Source organism: Choloepus didactylus, chromosome 7 (assembly GCF_015220235.1).
Source record: "Choloepus didactylus isolate mChoDid1 chromosome 7, mChoDid1.pri, whole genome shotgun sequence".
In the NCBI taxonomy this organism is placed as follows: Eukaryota; Metazoa; Chordata; class Mammalia; order Pilosa; family Megalonychidae; genus Choloepus; species Choloepus didactylus.
In genome coordinates, this window is record NC_051313.1 from 152,652,551 (window position 1) to 152,676,212 (window position 23,662).

General features: G+C 37.2%; 1 protein-coding gene across 1 annotated transcript in view; it reads left to right on the top strand.

Annotated features, from left to right (window-relative positions):
- GMDS (GDP-mannose 4,6-dehydratase) overlaps positions 1-23,662 on the top strand; it is a 646,510-nt gene that overhangs the window by 515,663 nt on the left and 107,185 nt on the right. The window lies entirely within an intron of this gene.

Sequence of the window (23,662 nt, forward strand, 5' to 3'; positions counted from 1 at the left end):
AACCCAGTTTTTTTTTTTACTGTGATTTTACTGTGGCTAATTTTATTCTTATCAGTGAACTTTTAAGGTCAATGCAATAACATTGCAGTCTTTTTTTTTAATGCTTTCATTTTATATTTAAAATTTTTTAAACCATCAAAAACTTATAGAAACGTTTTTGAAATACTTTACAAAGACTCTCTTTCCTGAAGCATTGACCTGATGCTCCATTCCCCTGAATATTTTTTGTTTTTTACCTACAAACAATGACATGCTCCTACATGGCCATAATATAGCCATCAAAACCAGGAAATTCATATTGACAAATTACTACCAACTAATCTTCAGATCCCATTTGAGTTTTGCCATTTGAACCAGAACTATGCTTTATACCAAAATGATCCAGTTTATGATTAAGTAGTGTATTCACTTGTTACATTACATAAATTTTGAGGTCACATTTTTATTGCAATATTTGAAAGATTTGTGGGATCTTTCAAATATTACAAATATTGTTGTAAAACATCTGTCTTGCTGATTGTGGAGGCAGAGATCAGAGTTCAGAGAGTCTGAGGTACCTGGACTTTGTGGGGAACGAATTCTGGAAATGTGGGATCTATGAAGAAAAAGAACTCCAGCAATCTGCACAGTGGTCCCCTTGAGTCTTTGCTGAATAATTATATGGCTGTAAGTAAGGAGAAACTCCAAAAGCTTGGAGAAAGATCCATCTGGTAGCTGGGTGCTGACTGTTCCTAGAGCTCACCTAAGACATTCAAGTTTAACCAGCTGTAATGGAGATGCCTTGTTGATCGCTCAGAGAATTCAGTACACATTCCAGAAGTGTCATGCCTCAGTAATGGGGCTGATCCCTAGTACGTAGGCTACTCTAGACTCAGGCTAACAAACTTTAAATACCAGCATCAAGAGGATCAAACTGGACACTTAACTGCCTACCGTAAAAAGCCAACATTCTTCAAAGAAAGATAAGAAAATCTAGACCCTCAGCAAGATAAAATACAGAATGTTCAGCATTCAATCAAAAATTAGTAGGCATGTCAAGAAGCAGGAAAATGTGAGAGATAACCAGGAGAAATATCTGTAAAAACAGAGCAAGGAATAATAAATGGATGGAATGAGCAGGCAAGGATACTAAAATAGCTATTATAACTATATTCAAGTATTTTAAGAAAAAATATGAATATTGTAGAAGAAGAGGGAAATAAAAAAAAAACTAGATGGAACATCTAGAGATGAAAATTTATCCGAAATGAAAAATTCACTGATGGAGTTGAGATTAGATTAAATACTGTAGAAGAAAAACTACTGAGCTTATAGGCATAACAATAGGAACACTCACAGATGAAGCACAAAAAGGAAAAGACTGGTGGGAGGAGACAAAAGAACAGAGTCTCAGTGAGCTGTGGGACAATATCAAACAATCTAATGTGTGATTAGAGTCCCAGAAGAGGGAAGAGTGGGAAACAGAAAAATAAATAATGGCCAGGATTTTTTCCAATTTGATGAAAATGGCAAAATCAGATCCAAGAGTCTTAATAAGCCCCAAGCAGGGTAAACACAAAGAAAATCACATCAGGACACATCATAATCAAATTACTGAAAACAAATGCTAAAGCACAAATCTTAAAAGCAGACAGAGAGGATTGTGGGAAGATGGTGCAGTGGAAAGCTCTGGGAATCAGGCCCTCCACCAGAACAACTATTGAACTGGAAGGAACTTCTGACTCAACCACTTTGAAACTCTAGAGTCGGTGGAAATACTGTGCAGCATCCAAAGAGGTGCAGGCGGAAGAGGCTGTTAAATTGCGGCAACTACCGTTCCCCTTCCCCCAGCCTTGTTCCTGGAAGCAGTGAGGACTGGCGCTCCACCTCCTCACTCAACTTGCTGGTGCCAGGTTGGGATGTAAAGAACAGTCCTCCAAATTCTCGGGATGTGTGGTCTGATCACAGATCCACTACTTCAAAGCACTGAGGCCCAGCTTGAGGGTGGCCAGTGTTCCAACCCTCCTTGGGCAAAGTTGGCAGAAGAATCTTAAGAGACAGTAACCTTCCTCAAAACTGTTTAACAGAAAAAAAGTTAAAGGGCTGCATTAACCGGGCTAGTACTGAATTAAGAAAATGCAGCTTCAAAATCCATTGGAGAGTTCCTGGTGCCCTTGCTGGTGCTTCCATTGTGGGCCCTGGCCCTGTTCCAGAGGAAGCAGAGTGGCCCTTGTGTACTTACTGGGGTGCATGTATGTCAGTGCCAGTCTTTGGGTGGAGGGCTGAGACTGAGCCAGGGAACACGTCTCAGGCTTGCCCTCCCAGATTTTGTCCTGAGGGCAGAGAAGCAGCTTGCAGACAGCTAGGACAGTATGAGAAGCAATTAAGTTGAAGTGGCCTGGGGCAAAGCACTATCTGCATTAAGTCGCTGGACAGAGTATCCTGGAGGGGGACGAGTTCTGTTCTACAGGGAGTAGAGGGGGTTCAGTAAAATTCCTGTGGATGATAAATGGGGAGTTCTGGGGGCCTCTACCAAGAGCAGGCCCAGGAGAAGAAGCAGGGTCCCTGCACTTCCCATTTGCTTTGGGCTGATCTGCTTTATAGGAGGGCTAAGCTCTGAAGGAGAGCACCAGCCAAAGCAGAGCCAATTTGCAAAGAGAGTTGAAAGGTGCTTTCTGCCTTGGTCTCTTTGTTTTGATTAGCTGGCAGTCAAGAAAATCTCTGCTGTATCACAATCTGGATACAAACTTAAAGGAGAGCCCGGAGACTAAATCCAAGAGGCCAAACTTTCAAATATTAAAATGTAAAGTGTACAGCAAAAGATTACAAGACAAAGAAAGAAAGAGGAAATCATATCTCATCCAAAGGAATAAGATAAAAATCCAGAATCCACCAACAAAGAGGACAAGATTTTGGACTTACCAGACAGAGACTTTAAAATATGATCCTCAGTATGCCCAAGGAGATAAAGGAACGTGGATAAAGAATTAAAATATATGAGGAAAACAATTAATAAACAATATGGTAATCTATCCAGAGAAATACTGGAGTTAACTCAATAACTGAAATGAAAATTCCCTAGACAGTTTCAACAGCAGAATAAAGGTGACAGCAAAAATAATCAGTGAACTCAAAGAAAAGACAATTGGAATGATACTGGCTGAGGAGTAGAAAGATAAAAGAATGAACAGAGCCTAACTGAAATTATGTACAGAGAAGCGCATATAAGAAAGTTTCTCATCAGAAACTGTGCAAGGAAAAGACAATGGAACAACATCATTAAACTGCTGAAAGAAACCTACAAGCTAGAATTCTATTCCCAGTGAAAATATTTTTTAAATGGAGCTGAATTTAAGATTTTTGGGAACAGAAAAAAGGTGAGGGAATTCATTGCCAGCAAATGCTCAGACAGAAGGAAAATGATAACAGTTAGAAACTTAGATCTATGCAAAAGAATGAAAGTAAAATAAATAGTAAATATTTAGAGAAATAAATATTTCTCCTCATTTTAAATTTTTTTCAAAGAAAATTGACCATTTAAAGGAAAAAATAATTACAGTATATTGGGGGATTTCTAACATGTGTAAATAAATTGTATGACAACAGTAGCAGAAAGAATGGGGGAATGGAATCATTTCAGCATTCTATTGTAAGGCTCTTACGTTAAATTTGAATTGGTAGAAATTCAATTCAAGGTAGACCATGATAATTAAAAGTACATACTGTGAACTCTAGAACAACTATTACAATAAAACACATTAAAGGAAAATAGCACTTAAAAAGTACTCAATCCAAAAGAAACAGTAAAAGAGGGAAAAGGAACAAATAACTGATGAGACAAATAGGAAACAGAAGAAAATAAAGACAAGAATAGAGATCAATGAAATAGAAAACATCAGAACAGTAGAGAAAACCAGTGCGACCAAAACCTGGATACACCTCTATCCAGACTGATCAGGGTAAAAAGAGAAGGCACAAATTACAAACATGGGAAATAACAGGGAAACTTCACTATGGATCCTTCAGACATTAAAAGAATAATAAGGGAATATTACAGACAACTTTTTCCTAATTAATTTCTCAAATTAGAGGAAATGGACAAACTTCATAAAAGATACAAATTGCCAAAACTGATTCAAGAAAAAATAGAAAGCTTAATAGTTCTGTATGTGTTAAAGGAATTGCATTTCAATGTGAAATTCTATCAAGCATTTTTAAGGAAGAAAATAATAGCTTTCCTAAACACACTCTTCCAGAAAATAAAGGAACATTTCCTAACTCATTTTATGATGCCAGCATTAGCCTGATACTAAAAGCAAAGACATGAAAAGAAATGTACAGACCAATATTCCATATAGACAGAGAAACAAAAAATCCTTAACAAGATACTAACAAATCAAGTCTAGTAATGTATAAAAAGTTGATACAACATGATCAAGTGAGGTTTATCCCGGGAATGCAAGATTGGTTTAACATTTGAAAATTAATGTAACTTACCATGTTAAAAGAACCAAATAGAGAAACCATATTATTTTCTCAAAAGATGCAGAAAAAGCATTTGACAAAATTCAACACTTATTTATGAAAAAAAATTATAGTCTTTCAACAGATGAGAAATTGAAGGAAACTTCCTCAAGCTGATAAATGGGATCCAAGAAAAACCTATAGTTAATATCATAGTAATGGTGATAAACTGAACGCTTTTCTCCTAAAGTCAAGGTTAAGGCAAGTATATCTGCCTTATTCCTTTTCAACATTATCCTAGAGATCCTCACCAAAAATAAAGCAAGAAAAAGAAATGAAAGGATGAAGTTCTATCTTTATGCACAGATAGCATGATCTTGTACATAAAAAAATCTAATAGACAAAAAAGTTGTTAGGACTAAGTGGTGAATTTAGCAATGTCACAGGATACATAAAAATCAATGGTATTTCTATGTACTACCTTGAACAATTGGAAAATAAAATTTTAAAATAGTTTATTAGAATCAGAAAAACATGAAATACTTAAGGATGAACTTAGAAAAATATGTAAAGTATTTATGCACCAAAACCTAAAAGATATTGATGCAAGAAATCAAAAGCTCCTTAAAAAAAATGGAGAGATACATCATGTTCTCAGATTGGAGGGTTGTTGATAAGTCAATCCTTTTTAAATTAAAGTATAGATTCAGCATAATCCTAGTCAAAATCACAGTAGGTAGAAATTGTCAAGCTGATTCTAACATTTATATAGAAATGTAAAGGATCTAGAATAGTTTTGAAAAAGAAGAAAGCGGGAGAACATTCACTACCTGATTTTAAGACTTCTTTAATGGTTAATTAGCATTGTATTAGCATAAGGATAGACTTATACATCAATAGAACAGAATAAAAAGCCCAGAAATACACCCATACTTACATGGCCAACTGAATTTTTACAAAGATGCCAAGTTATTTCAATTAGGAAAGGATAGCAAATGATGCTGGAACAAAGGATAGCCATATGCAGGGGTAAATGTGAGCTTCAACCCATATCTCACATTATAATCAAAAACTAAGTTGAAATAGATCATAGTCCTAGAATAAGAGGTACAACTACAAAACCACTAGATAAAAACATAGGAGAAAATCTTCGTGACCTTGGGATTGGCAAAGATTTCTCAGGTTGTTTTTTTTTTTTTTTTAATAAATTTTATTTTGAAATAAATTCAATCCTACAGGAACAGTTGCAAAAACAGTACAAACCATACATAGAACTCCATCATATCCCAACCCCCCTCCCCCGATGCCCGGATCCACCACCTTTAACATCCTGTCACACCAACAGGTTGTTCTTTTATTATTAGTTACAAGAGTTTTTATATATTCTGAAACACAAGTTTTTTTTTTTGTCAGATACATGTTTTGCAAATATATTCTCCCACTCCATGACTTGCCTTTTCCATTTCTTAACAATGCCTTTCAAAAAGCAAAAGTTTTTAATTTTGATAAAGTTCAATTTACTAAATTTTTATGGGTTTTTATTTTGTGTGTTTGTGTGGGTTTGCATTGAATCTATACATCAATTTGGGGAGAAGACAGGAATTTCTTAGGACACCAAAAGCAAGAATCATAAAAGAAAAAAAATGATCAAATGAATGAATTTTTCATTTAAAACAATTAATAATCTCAACTCTTTGAAAGTGACCATTAAGAAAATGAAAATGCAAGCCATAGTCTGGGAGAAAATAAGGATTGTATGAATATCTGAAAAGGACTCATATCTAGACCATATAAAGAGCTGTTATAACACAGTAATAAGAAAACAACTCAATTAAAAATGGGCAAAATACTTGAGGAGATACTTCACAATAGAAAACGCAAAAATGGCCAGTAAGCACATGAAAAGATGCTCAACATGTATAGTCATCTGGGAAATGCACGTTAATTCCATAATGTGATAACCTCTAAACTCCCTTTAGAATGGCTAAAATTTAAAAGGTTGACAATGTCAAGTTTTGACGAGTATGTGTAGCAACTGGATCTTTCATACATTACTGATGAAGGTATAAAATGTTACAACCACTTTAGAAAACAGTTTGACTTTTTTACAAAATCAAATCTACACTTAGCATATGACCAGTGATTCTACTCCTAGATATTTACCAAAGAAAAATGAAAATATATGTCCACCCAGAGACTTGTACGTGACTATGTGTAGCAGCTTTATTCCTAATAAAGAATTACCTCCCCCATTGTCCAATCAACCAGTGAATGGAAAAAAACAAATGTGATACAGCCATACAATGGAATTCTACTCAGTAATAAAAAGGAATCAATTACTGATATACATGTATCTTAAAATCACTATGCTTAGCAAAAGAAGTCAGATACTGAAAAGTACATACTGTATGATTCCATGTATATATTCTAGGAGAGACTAATTTATAGTGATAGAAAACAGATTAGTGGTTACCTGAGACTTCAGGTGGGATGAGTGGGAAAGGCACAGGGGAAACTTTTGGGATGGTGGTGTCAATTGTAACATTTTATATGTTAATTGTGTGGTGGTAATTACAAGTGCATGCAATTTTCAAAACTCATCAAACTATGCACTTTTGGTATGCATTTTATTATTTGTAAATTATACCTCAATAAAGCTGATTTTTAAAAAAATGAATGGAAAACAAGGAACTTAAGTGGCCATCACCAAGGAAACACTTCAGTAAATTTGATGGACTGTTATACAGTGATTAAAAATAATGCTTATGAGGAATTTAAATAACATGAAGTATCATTGACAATGTAAAGTGAATCAGAGTTAGATACAAGGACATAAGTTTAGATCTGTTGTATGGTCTAAGTGCCATAAAAATATGTGTCCAAAAGATTAGAAGGAAGCACACCAATGATTTAATGACGTCAGTTTCTACATGATGGAATTATGAATGATTTTTAGTTTTCTACTTTATACTTTTCTCTATTTCCCAAATTTCTTATAATGAATTTGTGTGCAAGCACAAATTTTAAAATATCAGGGGCTGTCTTAAAAGTGCATCCCCAAATTAGACTGTCCCTTGAAAAGTATCTGAAACCTGGCCATTCTTCCGTTTTAAAGAGAATGTTCCGTTTTCAGTCATCGAGTTGTCCTCCTGTCCTGTATTCCCATGGGAGAAATGCTTATTTTTGATCTAGAATAGTCTTTCCCAAACTGGGATGCTATTCTAGGAGATGTCTGAAAAACATTCCATGTCAAGTTCAGTTAGAGAGCACTGCATGTTAGAACCCGCTCTTGGAGAGTCACCAAGCACCATAGCATGTTGAAGGGTCTACAGTAAGGAAATGGTTTAACTTGGCTTAAACCAGCATTTTCCAAAGTTAATCTTTTAAATTTAATTGAAATCATACATGAACAGCAGAGTTTTCTGGATTGCCAGCTGGGAAATGTTGTTCTGTCCTTCAAAACTGAGTAACAGATATCCAACAGATCTCACTGCTTTCCTCTCTTCCTAAGGTTGGGCTTGTCCTTAGTAGCTTCTGGTCTAGGGAAGGCAGTACGGTCAATTACATGGAAATCTATTTCAAATATCAGTCAGTGGCCTCTTTTGAAAGTTTTTATCCATTTTGTTTCAAATGACAGACTAAACCACACATTAAGCTTTTAGTGTATATTTAAAAGTTCCTTTTAGTGTATATAAAAGTTTGGTGAAATCAAAACATTCTTTCAAATTCTTCCAGAAAAGAGAGAAAGAGGTGAGGTGCTGATCATTCCATCTGGGCTAAAGACCTTGCTTTGCTCCGTTAACCAGAGTCCTTTGTGTGGCAGCATGGCAGGCCATGGCCGTCACCACCAGGGCTATGGAGCTGTGCCATCCTGCACACCCAGCATTGTCACACGTCCTTCTGAGTCCTGTCAGTTCAGTTGTAGATATAGAGCATCTACCATGTGCATTCTTCCTAGTGTGACCGAAAATATAAAATTCCTTCTCAAGGCCAGATAATAAAACTGTGATGGGTTTGTGAAGGCTTTCTGTAATTTATGTTTTATTGTTTGTTTGTTTGTTTTCAATTTCCTTTGCGGGCCCCATGCCTCAGCATACCAATCTCAGCTGGAAAAAGAGTCTGAGAGCCACAGGCAAGTCCATGTGCTGGGGCCAAGGCAGTTCCCTGGGCTCAGAGTCACCATGCAACTGGTGAACTTCTGACAGGTCCAGCCAGTCTTTCTTGGGAACGGTGTCCTCACAGTGTCAGTCACCAGGCAGAATGAACAAAGGAAACACGCTATGAGCTGAACAGATCTTGGGAAGCTGAGGATAGTGTTATACTTCGGTAACTCTTAGTTTCATTACAATTTGGGGAAACATGTTTTTCTAGAACTTCAGGAATGCATTCCTCTTTCTCCCAAGGATGCTGTCCTAATGTCTTTGTTTTGTGACTTGTTCAATGCCACATTGTCGGAAATAAAGCGGTACCTGTAAGGGAATAAACGCTCTCTCGGTTCTGGAGGAGAAAAGAATTTATTTACGATCTTGCAAGATGGGGCGTCCAGCCAAACACGCGGAAGGCTGGCGCGCCAGAGGAAGAGAATGGCGATCTTTAAATCTCCTACTCCTAATTCGCAAGTCCCTCCCCTGTTTCCCCATTGACTGGGTACTACAGAGGTTACAGCCTATCCGAGAACACTAACTAATTCATCTTTTGAGATTTTAATTTGTACAGCCAATCCCAGAGAGCCAACTAGCTCATTATTGAGATTTTGAACTGATTAGCCAATCCCCCCCCAAATTTTTATTTTATTTTTTTTTTTGCTGTGAGTTCCCGCCTCTGATACTACCTCATGTCTCTTTACATCAGGCAGATTCTCTCTTCTCTTTGTCTGGGGCTTGTTTAAACTGGTTTTGCCTCCATTTCCCTTATTCCATGCTGTCTCTATGTGAAAACGAAACTTATTCCTTTCTTACAACATGTACCCAATGTAGTTAATGGCAGGAGTTCCTGTACCACGCTCTCTGGGTTTGAATACCAGCTTTGTACCCTCCAAGGTGAATTATTCAACCTCTTTTTCTTCATTTTCCCACCTGTAAAGTGGGTATAGGAACTAGAGTACCTACCGCTCAGGGATGGTGTTGAGAGTTAAATGAGTTTGACTAAGTTAGTGACAGAATAATCTATGTAAGCATTTGCTGTTAATGAAGTGGGTAATTGGTTGAGAATGGCACTTGTCAACATTGAATACATGGGATAATTAAAACGTGGAAAAAAATAAGATTGGGCAACTGAGTGTATGTTTGGGGACAAAAAACAGGACAGAAAATCACACTAATGTTTCATGCCCAGGAGGAGCGAAATAGACATACCCAACAGAAACGGAATTGCAGGTGGAACAGCAAGTCTGTTCGGTTATAGTGACACAGAGGTTGTGGCTCTAGTGAGGCGCCTCATCCTCTCCAACTCCTGACCCCATTTATCAGTGTTAGGACATCCTGTTTCTGCATCCATCTCATGGTTTGGAGAGCAGTGGTGAATCACAAGGGGCTCTTGTGAATGGGTAGGCCTGGGGCGGGGCCTGGGAATGTGCATTCCTAACAAGCTCCTGGGTGGTGCTGCTGATCCTAAAACCACACTGCAGTAGCAAAGCCTAAGAGAAGTCTAGAACCTCAAGTATGAAATTAGCCTTGACGATCACCAAGTCCGATCCTTTGTCACTTTCCCTTACCTTCCCAGGTAAATTAGATAGTAATCGAGGTCAGGGTCTGGTGTCTGGTTCCTTTCTATTCCTTCCATCATTCTTAGCACATTGTCAGAAATGGAGTAAATAATTAGGCATTTTAATGAATCAGTAACAGAAACGTAATATTTAGAAGTTGGGAAATTTGACTTTAGGTTTGGGAGGAGGCAGTTATTGCCTAAAAATGAAAAGACTTAAAAATTCGAGGGCTTACTGTGAGGACAGGCCAGTGAATGCCTGCAACTGCTATAGCTCCTTTTCCTCATTTTATTTTCTATTCATCACTTTTCCAATATGGATATGATTACTTAAATACTGATTGGATATAAATTCAAGTGAATTGAATTTATCATCTGATAAACTAAGGTAAAGAGAGTCCTCTGGACTTTCTCTTTCTTCCATTAATAAGTTTAGGAAAGCTCTTAGATGAAATTAAAAGTCATACAAATTAAGAACCATGCCTTCCTTCTCCCTTTCATATGGTTTGAAAGAGATAGGCAAAAACATGAATATGTATAAAGTATAAGGCCAAAGTTTCTGGAAATTGATTCTGATTGTATGATGACAAAACTGCTAATATGAAATGAGATAGTGTTTAATAATGCAAGACACCTAAGAAATAATGTGGCTTACCCAGTAATAATTAAATACCTAATCCCACCAGTTCTTGGTGAGTTAAGTTCTTTCATATGAACTACTAATTTAATTCATAAAGTAGCTTGTAAGCAAACTACTTTTATATTATACTATATATACGATTATAATAATATGTATACTATGTATATATAAGAATATACTGTACTTACATAATATATTCTATATGTAGATATTTAGGTCGATCCTTATATATATGTGTGTGTATACTTATGTATTATACTGATACTATTATAATAAGCAATCCATAAAAAATAATCTTGGGAATCTGAGAATACCCAAGAACTTATTTTTTCAGAAACATTTGTGTTTTTCTATAAAATTTTGCATTATAAAACATTTGACATTGCTTAAATTCCAAGAAGTGAAGGTCCATAAACATGACCAGTATCCTTGTTTGCAGTATTCTTAAATTAATTTTGTTTCTGAATTGTACAGCATATGTAGAGCAAAAGATTTTCATTAGGATCATTTTATATGCCATATATATTTTTATAATATATTTATGTATGTCATATATTTTTCATTCACCCTTGATTTCTCCCTTATTTACCCAGCTTACCTATGAAATTCATTTTACATAAAAATATTGTGCAGATAACTAATTTTATTAATTAGAAAAGATAAAGAATGGGAAGGCAAAACTATAGTCTTTCCTTATTTTTGCTAAACTACTGGGAGTTGAAAAATTAAATAAAAATAAAAGCAAGAGATGTAAAATCATCTTTGCAATGTAATTTAGTCATCAAGGTTATCTTTATGCCCTCTATTTCATTTTTTTTAATAAATTTTTCATTTTATTTTTATTTAAAAAAATAAAATTAATTTAATAAATTGTTCATTTTATTTGTGGACTCAAAAATTAAAAGTGTATTATTGGAGGGGTTGTGTTTTAGCTTGAGACTTTCTTTTAGACCTTTGAATATAAAATTCACGTTGCTTCTAAACACTTCAATTTTTAAAAAATATATAGTTTAAGGGAAATTAAATATCTTCAACTGTACAGTATCACTTCTAAAAAATTAAGAAAGCCTCTAAAGCAATTTTAAAATTTTATATTGTATATGTGAACATCACCGCTGATTATATTTAAGTAAGTCTAGTGAGAAAAAGTAAAATGTAGGCAACATACCACTTTATTATCTCAAAATATGGACACTTTTCATTTGTGTTCTCTTCAGGAATCAAACATGACATTTTATTGTTGGAGTGTTCTGTTGAGCTCCAAATGTTGTGAATTCTTTAAGATAAATTCTCATTTTTTAACTGTGTGAAATATCCACAATAATGAAGGCTTAAGCATAACAAAAATGTATTAGGAAGGGGAGAAAGTGAGATAGCATTTTAATTAGTCAGAGTTCTTTTGATTTTAAGGAAATGAAACCCAAATCGAAGTAAGCTAAACAAAAAGAGGCACAATGGATTTGGCCTTGGATCACATACAATGTAATATTATACAGCTGTAAAAAGGAATAAAGTTTTTGCAAATGCTACAATATGGATGAACCTTGAAGACATCAGACACAAAGAGGCAAATACTGCATGATTTCACTTATAAGAAATAATTAGAATATGCAAATTCATAATCAGAAACTAGAATGCAGGTTACCAGGGGCTGAGGTGGACATAGGGAAGGGATAGTTACTGCTCACTTGGTATAGAGTTTCTGTTTAGGGTGGCGGAAAAGTTTTGGTAATGGATAGTGGTGATAGCACAACATTGTGAATGTAATTACCAACACTGAACTGTACATTTGAAAGTAGATAAAACTGGCAATTTTAGGTTGTGTATATGTTACCAGAATAAAAATTTTTTTAAAAAAAAGAACTGTACAACATAAACTGTGAACCCTAATGTAAACTATCAACTACAGTTAATTGTACAATTATAATAATAGTTTCATCGATTGTAAAAAAAATACCACATTAATGCAAAATCTTAATAATAAACTGTGAAGGGGGTATATGGGAATTCTGTACTTTATGCATGATTTTTCTGTAAACCTACAACTTCTCTAATAAAAAAGAGAAAAATGTGATATATACATGCAATGGAATATTAGCCTTCAAAAGTAGTGAAGTCCTGATACATGCCACTACATAGATCAGACTTGATGACATCACGTTGTGTAAAATAATCCAGACTCCAAAGGGATGGATATTGTATGATTCCACTTATATGAAATACCTAGAATATGCAAACTCATAGAGACAGAGAGTAGAATCCAGGTTACCAGAGATGGGGGCAGGGGAAATGGGGAGTTAATGCAAAATGAGTGTAGGTTTTCTCTTTGGGGTGATGGGATAGTTCTGGTAATGGATGGTGGTAAGGATTAAAAAAAAAAAAAAACTGTGAATGTGATTAATCCCACTGAATGGTATGATTGTGAGTAGTTGAGATGGGAAAATGTATATTGTCTATATGCTTCTGTGATAAAAAAAAGAGAAAGAGCAGTGAAGAGACAATGACAATTAAATGCAATACATGATCAGGGATGGGATACAATAATGGAAGAGAAAAGTCTCAAAAAGCCATTGGGACATAGGAAAAAATTTTTTAGAATTATCGCAAATTTAATGCTCAAGAATTTGAATTCATGTACAAAAATTAAACAACACACGATTTCAACATTAAAAAATTGTAACACTTTATTCAAACTACAATGACTATCAAAAGCACATATGAAGCATAACTATAAAACCTCAAATAAATTAACAAATAGAAACTGTACAATTTAAGCATTATATCCCCATTCACTATTTTCTCCCTGGCCTCTGGTAACCTATCTTCTAGTTTCAGTCTCTATGATTCTGCTTATTTTAATTTTTTCATATCAGAGAGATCATACAATATTTTTCCTTTTGTGTCTGGCTTATTTCACTCAACATGATGTCTTCAGGGTTCATATATGTGTTGCATGTATCAGGACTTCATTCCTTTTAAAGGCTGAATAATACTACATTGTATGTATATATACCACCTTTTGTTTATCCATTCATCAGTGATGGACACGTGGGTTGCTCCATCTTTTGGCAATTGTGAATAATGCTGCTATGAACATTGGTGTGCAAAGATCAGCTCAAAAGCCCCCTCTTTCCTTTGAATTGCACTTTTTACCCTTCTTGTTATATCCCTTCAAAAAACCCTGTGATGTAAACAAGAAAATATTTGCCATGAAAACAGTAGAGTCATAGCATAATCAACAACTTACCAAATCAGACCCAGCCTCCATGCCTCTAGGAAAGGGATACCCCAGCCAGAATGCAAGGAAAACAAAAGCTGAACCTTTGAGTTTTCAGAAGCCCAGTTTCTGGTGGAAAAAAAAAAAAAAAGGAAGATTTGAAGGGTTTTTCAAAGATAATTGTTACTATATGCAATTTTTGTGGAAGACCTTGTTAGGGTTAGGGAATTAGATGTTAATTCCTTCATCTGTTCCAGCTCTACCTCCCACCCTCTCCTCCATCTGCATCTGTCGCAGGTGAGCTGGGAACTGCATCTTATTCACCTTTGTCTCCTTGGAGCTCCCAAGCAGGCATGTTCTAGGCGCTCTAGCAATACAGATGCAGTTGAGCTCATATGGATATCCTAAGAGCCAGCTTGTCTAGAAAGGTGTGCCCTGATCTCCCCATGCGTCACAGTGAGCCATGTCCTTTTCAGCAGGTTCATCCTCCCATGGTAGTGAGAGTGGCTGGGAGCCGCTGTGCTCTCGACAGCAGGAGCTTTCAGAGCTGACTACCAGGCAAGGGATGGTAGGGGTCTGAATTTACCCAAAGGTGTGGCTGTGGAAAGAGGGAATTGTTTCAAGAAACACCTAAAAACAACAGGATTGAATGAATAATTGGATATAGACAGTGAAGGAGGGCCACGTTTTTCAGCTTTATTAATGGTGCCATTAATTAAGATAGAAAACTTTTTGCCATCTCAAAATTTTACTCGACAGCTTTTGTGTGCCTGTAGGAAAGTAATAGATATTTTCTGAGCTTCTGAACTTTCTCTATAATCTCATATTTCATGCCTCTTTCATACCAGACATGCCGATACCTGGAACATTTTCACTCCAGCTGTTTTAAGATCTGCTGTCTCTTCCAGTTTCTGCTACTGCTTCTGAAAAACTTAAATAGTTCTCCATATCTGTTGTAGTGTTCACTGAAAAGGCTTGCAAATGTGTTTCCATCTCTATTAATATTTAGAATCAACACAAATATTGGCTCTTGAAGTCTTTGACCTCACTTGAGTAAGTTTTGCTTTGAATTTGTTAGAAAATAGAAACTTAATTTGAGTTTGGATCAGTAGAAAATGTTCAGCGTTGCAGACCATACCACATACAACCCTGATAAAATTTAAGGTAATATTCATTAATGAAATTGCTGAGATGAAAGACCTATTTGGTCTTTTGTATTGAGAAGTCACCCTATGGGAATAAATGTTTTATTTTAAGAGCATTACAGGGTGTGCCTATGTGTGTGTGTTTGGGACAGTTGCACTGTGGGAGTTCTAAACACTAAAAAGTGTTATATTTTGTTTTTATATTTTCCCATCAATTTATTACCAAGTAATATGAGTAGGAAACACTTTTGTCCTACAATTAAAGTGATAGTTGGATACACCAAACAGGTAAACACTTGTCTAGACTAATTTTCTGTCATCAATCTTGTTAACTTTTGAGAAGAGAGTTTTAAGAGTAGCCTTAACCATGTAAGAGCCTAGGGGCTATAGGAGATCACTGTCTGCTGTTGGGAAAAAAAACAGATTTCCAGGCAATAGGTATATTTATTATAGTTAGTGATACTGCATTTACGTTTTCAGTAGAAACTACAGGGGCAAACTATTATACATCTAAAAAGAAACTCATTTCTAGAATCCTAATGGCTGGAGTAACCAGGTATTTTATACTCATGCATTCTACCCTTAATTTGAAATTGGTTCCTAGTGGGTGGGATTTCTGACCCCTGAGCCCTGAGCTTGAGTCTTTGGACAAGGATGTGTGAAAAGGAAGGCAATGAATGGAGGTACTAGGGTCCCAGGTGCCTGATGGGTTGTGAATCAAGTATCGGTGTGGCGGGTATCTGCTATAGGCATTCTTCGAGAATTTGCTGAGCCTGTGACTGGGAAAAACAAATCCAGTCATTTTTGATGAACAGAATTCTCACATGACATACTTCTAAGGGTTATGTTTAAGGGAAAAAAGCGGGAGTAGGAAAATTAGTGTGGCTCTGCTTTGTTTCTCTAGGAAAATTTCATACCTTTAAATGTACAAAGCTACTCTAAATTGTTTCCTTCCCCAGTGTACTATTGCTCCATTTGTTCTAGTAGCTTTATATCCCACAATAACAACTTGCTAAATCTTTCTTTGATGTTCATACTGCCTAACCAAACTGAGTGAAGTCTGTGACTGAGTGACAAAAATATGACTCATCTTCACCATCACTCAGAATCTGCCATTCAGAGCTGGAAAAATCCATCCCACTGAGTGAGGGAACCTGCAGGACAAAGTCCATTCCTCGGTGTAGATGCTATGAGAACTTTTTAGGTTACCCCTAAAGAGATTCAGGCCTTCAAAAAAATTCTACATTCCGTTTAGTCATAATAAAGAGATTTAAGCTTTTCATCAAGTTTCAACTTAACCATGTAAAGCTCTCTCTCCTTCTTTCTCCTCTCTTCTGGTTTCCCTCCCTCCCTCTCTCCTCCTCTGGAATCCAAGCCCTAGTATCATTTTATGTTAATAGACTCCTAATATACTTTGGTCTTTAATCCATAACAAGAAACACATTATAGCCTGAACTTATGTGTACCTTAATGGAGGCAGCAGGCTCTTGAATTATCCACAACTGTAAGACCTCATTTGCGCCTTAATGTCGTGCTGCATCTCAGTCTTAGGCAACCCTCATTCCATTTCATATGCAGAGAGGCAATTTACTGGAGAGCAGGTCAATTCCATTTAAGTTCTTTCAATACAGATCCATCAGGTCCTCAAAATAACTTCTGCCTTTATAAATTACCTAATTAAACAGCCAGCATAGGACTTAGCACATAGTTGATGTTCAGTAAACATGATCTCTGCCCACTTCATTTTCTCTGAAAGCCAAAGTCATCTAGAAGAATCAAAAGACATTTCCTTGCCTTCGAGAAGTGTAGACTGTAATTGGGCAACAATTAATAAGAACACATTATTTATAAATGTACATAAATAAATGATGATATTGTGCTAATTTATTTTACCAGTAATGAAGTCATAGCATCATGATCAAAATTGGAGTGATTTTAGATAGATTTAAGCCGGCTCTTCAATGAAGTGGAAGATACGGGTGGTGGCGAAGAAGAGGGAAAGCACTCCAAGTGGGTGGAATGGTTTGAGAAAAGGCCTGGAAGCAGGAGGCAGTGCATGTAGGTGATGGGCAAGCTGATCAGCTGGATTGGACTGGACTGACCACACTGGGACATCGCAAAAGATAATCCATGCACTACTCCCTCTGCTTCACCAGGCCACTTCCCACTCATCCTTCAAGTCTTAGTTTAGATATCCTCCCTCTGTCCAACACCTGCTGGGCACTCACTTCTGTGCTCTGACAGCACCCTGTGTATCGCCCACCCTAGATTCTGTGCTCCGTAAGGACAGAGACCATGTCTATCTTACACCTGTTTCCTTAGCACCTAGCTTAGCTTTGTGGCTGCACTTAGTAGGTGCTCAGTGAATATTTGTGGGAGGTAGGAGGAAGGAAGATGGATGGATAGGGTTGTGACATAGAGGAGGTACACGTGACTGAAGGCCCTGAGCTAAGGCTGAGGCTCTCACACGCAACTGGAGCACTAGTCCTTAAGCTGTCACATTATCACTCTGGCCCATCTGTGTGGCCTCCATACATTTTGCTTTCTACTGTCAAGGGGCAGAAACTCCCTTATATTCTTTGTGGGTGGATAGTATGCCCCAGCTGAGCTAAAATAAATAAATACAAATAAAGCAAGGAGGATAGAAGATGTTTAGCAACCCATGTAAAGATAACATAGAAATACTGACATTCATTTAAACTCTGTGCATCTGAAAATCCTTTCACTGCCCTTTTTACAGCTGAGAAGACAAATCTCTGGTCTTTTTATATTTGCTCTCTTGCCACTACCATTAGGCACTACCACCAAGACTGTTTTCCTTGAGTTAATCATACCACTCTGATTTCCTACAGAAAAAGCTTAAGAAAAGACTACTTGAACGCAGACCCTCTACTTAATAATTTCTCAGTGGTACTGAGAAAAAGAAGGGAGCAAGGGCAATTGACAACTCTTACTGTCAATAATATTTGTGAGGGCCTCCACATAAAAAGGACAGTGTCCTTTTAAGAGGGCACCACACCTATTTTGCTCATTCCAGCCATGTGAAACAGAAGTGTTGGCTGAGCCAGGAGGATGTAGCCAAGAACCCTTGCTCTGCAATCTTGGCTCTGACAACAGTTCCCCATGTGGCCTTCCATAAATTGTTCAGGCCCTCTAAACTTCTTTTTCTCCATTTATAAACTGCAGACAAGACTACCTGCCTGATTTTTGGCATAAGGATTCATTAATTAGAATTTATAAGGGGCCTGTGGTAGAGAAAGCACAGAATAAATGAAGTCATTAATCTAATAAATAAAGTCTGAACAGCTGTGTACGAGATTTAAATTTTACATTTTTTGTTGTAGATTATTCATTAACCACAGTGTAACAGCTGGTCTTATTGCTGCTGGAACCCCCTTATTAAGAGCAATGATCAGTGTTCATATAAATAAAATGGAAGAATCTTGAGCATAGATGGGGCAAACAAGTCTCCATTCCAATCACGATATGAAAGGCCTGGACAGAACTTGCATTACATGGTACAACCCTCAGACTAATGTCTTCTAAAAACTTGAGCCGGTTTTATGCTTAGAACAGTGGTCACCTGAGCATGTAAGTCATACTCTGTCCTGAGGAGTTGCCCTTCTCTCCTCTCTGAGAACCAGCTCTCCTCCTGGTCTTTGGCTCTCAGCTCTCCCACCCTGTCAAGAAACCAAAACTGTCGATTATCCCTTCTGTCCTTCACTGCTCTCCACCAACATCTTTACCTTCTCAGGTCTTCCCATCTGTTAAGCAGTGCCCCTCTCCAGCTCACATTCCCTGCAGGTACTGCCCTTTTTCTATTCCCAGCTCTGTCAAAAGTTAGCAAAGAATCACCTCCTCAGCTCACACCAGTCTGTCTTCTGTTGTTGTTACTCCATCGCAACAGCTTTGTCTGACAACTCCAGGAACTACAGGCCACCAAATCCAGTGGCCTTTTCCAGTTCTCCAAATCCTCCTTGACATTTCTTCAGCTGTTGGCACAGGTGCCCAGCCCTCTTTCCCCTCCTACAGGTTTTGCTGCCTCTTCTCAGACAGCCCCTCCTTAGTCTTCTTTGTAGACTCCGTCTCCCCACCCCATAGATGGTTACCTTTGCGGTGGAAACTTGAGGTAGAGTGTTGATGACTCCAAAAACATCAGTTCCTCCCATTCTGCAGAAGCATCACTATTTGGGACACTCTGTGAATCCTCCTGGAAATGCATGTTCTTCTGCTCTGATATATTTTCCTGATTTTTTTCAAGATACTTATTTGCTCCACTCCATTTTTTTTCTATTCTCTTTCAAAATCCTATTATACTTCATTATACTCTCTTAGTTGATTATTTTGATATTTAGCTCCATATATTTAAATAACTTGTTTTTATCACTGGTTCTTGATTCTTCACTTTTAGCCTTTATCTACTGACCTCCTCCTATTCAAAATGAGAGATTCCTTCTCTTTTCCTCTCCCACCACCCTCACTCTTGCACCTTCCTCCCTTCATTCTCTTGTTACCTGATTGGTAGATTTTAATTTTTAGTTGGCTCAATATTCAGTGTTACATTATCATCACTGATAGCTGTTGTCAGTAAACCATGACCACGTCTTCTTTTCTGTAAAATTGTCATTTATTTACCATGGAGCTTTCTCCACTGGCTTCATGCTCTATATATTTATAGACTGACTACTCCCAACTCTTCCCCTGCTCTGGGTTATTCTCAAGCACATCCTCCTGTGCCTTCTGGGCTGGTGCCCTCGTGAGTATGAGCTTTGGCTTCCCATATGCTTCTTCCATGCCTGAGAGGAGGATTCTCTTACCCCTGTCCTAAATTGGTCCCTGTTTCCTGACATCTTTAAAAAAAGAAAAAAAAAAAAAAAAACCCTTGGTTTGGTGAAGTAAAATCTTAATTAGTTTCCTGAGAACTGTGCATGGGAAGTAAATGCTTTGTGACCAAGATTATCTAAAAAGATCTTTATTCTAGCCCAAAAATTAATAATGTAGCTGTATATATTTCTAGGTTGGAAATAATTTTTCTTCAGAGTTTTGAAAGTGTTGCTCCATTGCCTTCTAATTTGCAGGGTCCCTGTGAGAAACCCTAATACCAACTGTTCCCTCTGGGCATCCACACAGTTTCTCCCTTCCCAAGTGGGAGGTGGATCTGGTTCATCGTTGTTGGGAGCACTCTTTGGGCCCTTTTGGTCTGGAAATCCATGTTCTTCTGCTCTGATATTTTACCTTGATTTATTTCAAGACATTTCTTTTGCTACATTTTTTTCTGTTCTCTTCTGGAAATGCTGTCAAACTGACATCCCTGAGACAGTCTTCTTACCCTCTAATCTGCCGCCTTCTCCTTTTGCATATACATCTTTTTGCTCTACTTTTTGAGAGATTTTTTTCTCACAAAACTTTTATATGCAGAATCTTCTCTTGAATTCTGAATTTCTGATTTTTTTTCTTCAATTTCTAAAATCTCTTTCATTTCCCAAATTGTCCCTTTTTATATGGTATCCTGTTCTTATTTCTTTTGATATCTTTTCTTCTCTCTCTGGGGATATTAATGGTGGTATATATGTGTTTTTGTTTTTGTTTGTTATTTGTTAATTCTCCTCCCCCTACTTGTTCTATTTCTTCCAAGTTGCTTTTTTCATTTTGTTTTGATTTCTGTCTGTCATGTACAAAGATTTCCTTACACATCTGTCTGGTAATCCTTGGTTTTCTGTTCATGTTTAAAAGTGGGAGCGTGAAACACTAATTGGAAATGTGAGAATACGGTTAACCTTGTTGACTGTGTCACTGGGGGTGGGGGAGTGATCTGACAAAGCCATCTAGTTGGGGGATCCCTGATGCCCAGAGAAGACTCCCAGTCTCCTCCCTGGAAGGAGACAGGCCTGGCTCCTAGCACCTGGAGGCAAGCAGGTTTGTTTCCATTCAGCATGCATGCATTCACTCAGTTTCCCTGTTTTCAACATTCTGACCCCACCCTTCGCTTGGCCTGGGGACCTTCAGTCCAGCCACCCTCTGTCCTACTCCCCAGAAAAGAAACCCTCATCTTTTGGCCAAGTGACGGTGAGGCTTTGGCAAGGGATATGGAAGCTGGAGGGGGGGTTGGGCATCAGACTCAACCTTCACTTCCTGAGGAAACTGTACCACTACTTCCTGGGCATTTGGGGGCCTCTGCAAGTATAAATGGGGTTCACACTCACCTTTCCCCACTGCTGGCTTAGAAGTCATTCATCCCTCTGCTTTCCAGCTTCCAGAACTTGGTTTCGCTCATCTTTCTTGTTCTTTTGGCCCTGGGGTTTTATTCCTTCTTTGAAAAATCCATTTACTGTCATTTTAGAGAAGCCTGCAGAGGAAGCAAAAGTAGGTAAGTGTGTGTATAAGTGTGCATGCATGTGTGTATGCATGCACACAAACCACCGTCTTTATCCAGAAGCTAATTTTTCCAGAACTGCTTTATGTCAGTCACTAAATTTTAGCCACTTCTCTATCCTCATCCTAATAGAATAGCCTTTCTTAAAAATAATTCAGGTCACTACCAGGAGTGCATCACCACTATTTGCTTTTACAGTAGACTTTGCTTTCATTGTTTCTGAAAAGAATGCCTAGTTAGGATTTTAAGAGCACTACATCTTTATTGTGTGTGATTCTGTTATTCTTCAGTGCTCTCTAGTATTAATGCTTTTTGGAGCCAACAATTCGTCTTAAAAAATGAATTATGCAGAATCCCTGCTCAGTGAGCTTTTGATCTAATTTAGTGGGTAGTAAATCCTGTTAATTAGCTGAATCCTCTACTCCCTATCAAGCCACCTTCTTTGCATTAGCATTGCGGCTCTGTTTTCAGTCATAATATTGCTTGTTAGGACAACTTAGCTGTTACCTTTTACTTGTTAATACAAGTGTTTCATGTATTGTTGTATTTGAATGTCTTTTGGCCCTTGGCCGAAAATTTTGCTTACTGCCCTCATGCAGACCTACTACAAAGTAGAAAGTGATTTCTGCCAACTCAGTTCTGCTTTGAGCCATTTCCTGGTTACAGCCAATTATTCAGTGCAGCTATTATTAATTATAGAGGGCAATGCCATGCCCTTAGAGACTGTTCTGACTGTAAAAAAGCATTTGGAGGAGGAAAGCCCAGCAGACACTGTCAGGAAGAGGCGGGAAGGCCAATGTGCTTACCTGTAGTGCCAAAGTGTCATTGAAGCAAGCCTTACTTTCAGATTGTTTATAAACCCCTTAAAGTGAAAATGTCCTTCCTTCAGCTTTCCCCATTTCATCTAGTGTTAGAAATCCCAAATGTTAATATATGGCTAGCATAGCAATCAAAGAGAATCAGTAATGACATTAAAATGCAAGTTGGTCCAGCAGTGCAACTTGTTGGAATAGACGGGAATTAAATGTTTTCCTTTAGTTAAGGGTAAAGGTGTAACATCAACCTGATAAGCTAAAGCATAGGGGTGTTCAACCTATGGCCTGCAGGCCAAATCCCACTTGATGCCAGCTTTTTTACTGTCCTTGAGCTAAGAATGGCTTTTATAGTTGTAAAAGGTTATAAAGAATAAAAAGAAGAGGAGGAGGAAGAACATACAATAGAGACCACATCTGGCTCTTTACAGAAAAAGTTTGCTGACCCTCATTCTGAAGACAGCGCTGGCTTTCCCTTGTCCCTCTCCTGACCAACAGAGAGAACTCGCACTGTCTCATCAAGACTTTATCAATTTAAATACGTGTGTGCATTCTTATGTGTAATTTCAGCAAATTTATTCATAACTAGATTTGAATCAGTAGTTCTCAAGTTTATGACGTCTGAGTTTTACCTATATGAAAAACAGTGCGTATGTATATATATATGTTACATATATGCATGTGTGTACGTATGTGTACGTGAGTTGGTATGACCCACCCTACTAAATACCTAGCTGTAAATGGAAAGAGTAGCTGGTAAAATTGTGACTAGCATTTCTGTTAACCCTTTTGCCTTAGTTGGAAGTACTGTCATGAAGGTATCTGCTGTACTTGTTTCTTTTTGCAAAGTGCGAAATGTGCACAACAAAAAATGTAAATGTGTTTGTGAAATACAAATATCCTTCATTTACTGAAAGCCCAATCAAAGGAAACATTCCACTTAAACAATTAACTTTAGAATTAGATACATAATTTTAAAAAGGAATCATGACTTAACCAATTAGTCTCCCTTCATGTGATATTAGCCAACATTTGGTCTTTATCCATAAGAGAGGCACAAGGGCCTTTATCACTTTAAGCTGTTTCATTTTATTATTTTCGGTCTCCATACTCCAAAACATCTACATATTATTTCCAGGGGAACTTTCCAAAACTTCAGCTCTGATACTACCATTCTCTTTAAAATCCTCAGTGGTTATGCATCACCTGTCCAATCAGTATAATCAACAATAAAAAACTAAACCAGATAAATAAATCATCAAATGTACTTTTCCCCCCTTAAACTTTTTATTTTGAAATCATTTCAAACTTACAGGAAAGTTACAAAAA